We start from the raw sequence: 2,655 nt of genomic DNA on the forward strand, positions 1-2,655 counted from the left end.
CCTGTCAGAGCAGTCAGTGGTGGTAGCCGGGCACCATCTAGTTGTACTGGACTCAGTCTGGTGGAGGCCATGGTAGTTGTGGTCTATTAGTCCTTTGGACTAATGTTGTCCCTTGTGTTTTTAGTTGTCTTCATTTTCCCTTTCTCCCGAAGGGGTGAGACCAGTGGAGTATCTTAGATGGCTGCTCACAGGCATTTAAGACCCTAGATGCTACTCACCAATGTAGAATGTAGACCATTTTCTCTATAAACTATGTTATACCAATTGAGCTAGATATTCCCCAAGAACATGATCCCCACAGTCCTCAGTCCAGCAAGCTGGTCCTTCAGGAAGTTCGGATATTCCTATGGAACTTCCACGACCTTGCCTTGTACAAGTTGTGCTGGCTTCCCCAGTATTTTGTATTGTCTTACCCTTCACCAAAGTTACCACTTATCTATTATCTATTTAGTGTTTTTCCTTCCCCATCCCTCCCCTCCCTCGTAACCATCAAAGATCATTTCTTTTTGTGTGTAAATCTTTTCATGAGTTTTTATAGTAGTGGTCTCATACAATATTTGTCCTTTTGTAATTGATTTACTTCACTCAGCATAATGCCCTCCAGATTCATCCATGTTGTGAGGTGCTTTGCATATTCATCATTGTTGTGTAATATTCCATTGTGCGTGTGTACCATAGTTTGTTTATCCATTCATCTGTTGATGGGCATCTAGGTTGTTTCCAACTTTTTGCTATTGTGAACAATGGTGCAATGAACATGGGCGTGCATATGTCTATTCGTGTGATGGCTCTTATTGCTCTAGGATATATTGCGAGGAGTGGGATTGCTGGATTGTATGGTATTTCTATTTCTAGCTTTCTAAGGAAGTGCCATATTGTTTTACAAAATGGTTGTATCATTTTGCATTCCCACTAGCAGTGCATAAGAGTTCCAATCTCCCCGCAGCTTCTCCAACATTTGTTATTTTCTGATTCGTGCCAGTAATGCTGGGGTGAGATGGTATCTCATTGTGGTTTTGATTTGCATTTCTCTAATGGCTAGTGATCCCGAGCATTTCCTCATGTGTCTGTTAGCTGCTTGAGTGTCTTCTTTGGTGAAGTGTCTGTTCATTTCCTTTGCCTATTTTTTAATTGGATTATTTGTATTTTGTTGTAAAGGTGTTGGATTTTCTTGTAGATTTTAGAGATTAGACCTTTGTCGGATTTGTAATAGCCAAAATTTTTTTCCCCAGTCTGTAGGATCTCTTTTTACTCTTTTGGTGAAGTTTTTTGATAGCATAATGTTTGATTTTTAGAAGATCCCAGTTACCTAGCTTATATTCTGGAGTTTGTATGCTGTTAGTTACGGTTTGTATCCTGTTAATGCCATGTATTAGGGTCTCTAGTGTTGATCCTATTTTTTCTTCTATGATCTTTATAGTTTTTTGTTTTATATTTAGGTCTTTGATCCATTTTAAATTAGTTTTTGTGTATGGTGTGAGGTATGAGTCGTGTTTCATTTTTTTTGCAGATGGACATCCAATTTTGCCAGCACCACTTGTTAAAAAGACTGTGTTTTCCCGATTTGATTGACTTTGGGCCCTTGTCAAGGAGCAGGTGACCACAGATGAATAGATTTACATCTGGGTTCTCAATTCTGTTCCATTGGTCAGTGTATCTGTCGTTGTACCAGTACCAGGCTGTTTTGACTACTGTAGCTGTCTAGGAGGTTCTGAGGTCAGGTATAGCAAGTCCTCCCACTTTATTCTTCTTCAATAATGCTTTACTTATCCGAGGTCTCCTCCCTTTCCATATAAAGTTAATGATTAGTTTTTCCATCTCTTTAAAGAACGTTGTTGGTATGTGGATTGGGATTGCATTGTATTGGTAGATTGTTTTGGGTAGAATGATCATTAGTCTACCTATCCATGAGCATGGTATGTTTTTCCATTTATGTAGATCTTTTTTGGTTTCTTGCAGTAATGTTTTGTGGTTTTCTTTGTATAGGTCTTTTATATCCCTGGTTAGATTTATTCCTAAGTATTTTATTTTTTTTAGGGGCTACTATAAATGGTATTATCTTCCTGATTTCCTTTTTGTCATTCTCTTTGTTGGTATATAGGAATCCAACTGATTTTTGTATGTTGATCTTGTATCTGGCTACTCTGCTGAATCTTTCTATTAGTTCCTGTAGTTTTCTCTTGGAGTCATTTGGGTTTTTGATATATAGTATCATATCATCTGCAAATAGGGACAGTTTTACTTCTTCATTACCAGTTTGGATGCCCTTTATTTCTTTTCTTTTTTCCTTGTGGCTTTAGCTAGGACTTCCAGCACAATGTTAAATAGGAATGGTGATAAAGGACATCCTTGTCTTGTTCCTGTTCTCAAGGGGAATGTTTCCAGCTTCTCTCCATTAAGAATGATGTTGGCTGTTGGTTTTGTATAGATACCCTTTATTATGTTGAGTAATTTCCCTTCTATACCTATTTTATTGAGAGTTTTTTATCAGGAATGGGTGTTGGACTTTGTCGAATGCCTTTTCTGCGTTGATTGAGATGATCATGTGATTCTTTTATTTATGTGGTGGATTATGTTGATTGATTTTCTAATGTTGAACCATCCTTGCATACCTGGTATGAATCCTACTTGGTCATGGTGTATTATTTTTTTGAT

The sequence above is a fragment of the Trichechus manatus genome, unplaced genomic scaffold, assembly GCF_000243295.1.
Source record: "Trichechus manatus latirostris isolate Lorelei unplaced genomic scaffold, TriManLat1.0 scaffold00007, whole genome shotgun sequence".
NCBI classification, from domain to species: domain Eukaryota; kingdom Metazoa; phylum Chordata; class Mammalia; order Sirenia; family Trichechidae; genus Trichechus; species Trichechus manatus.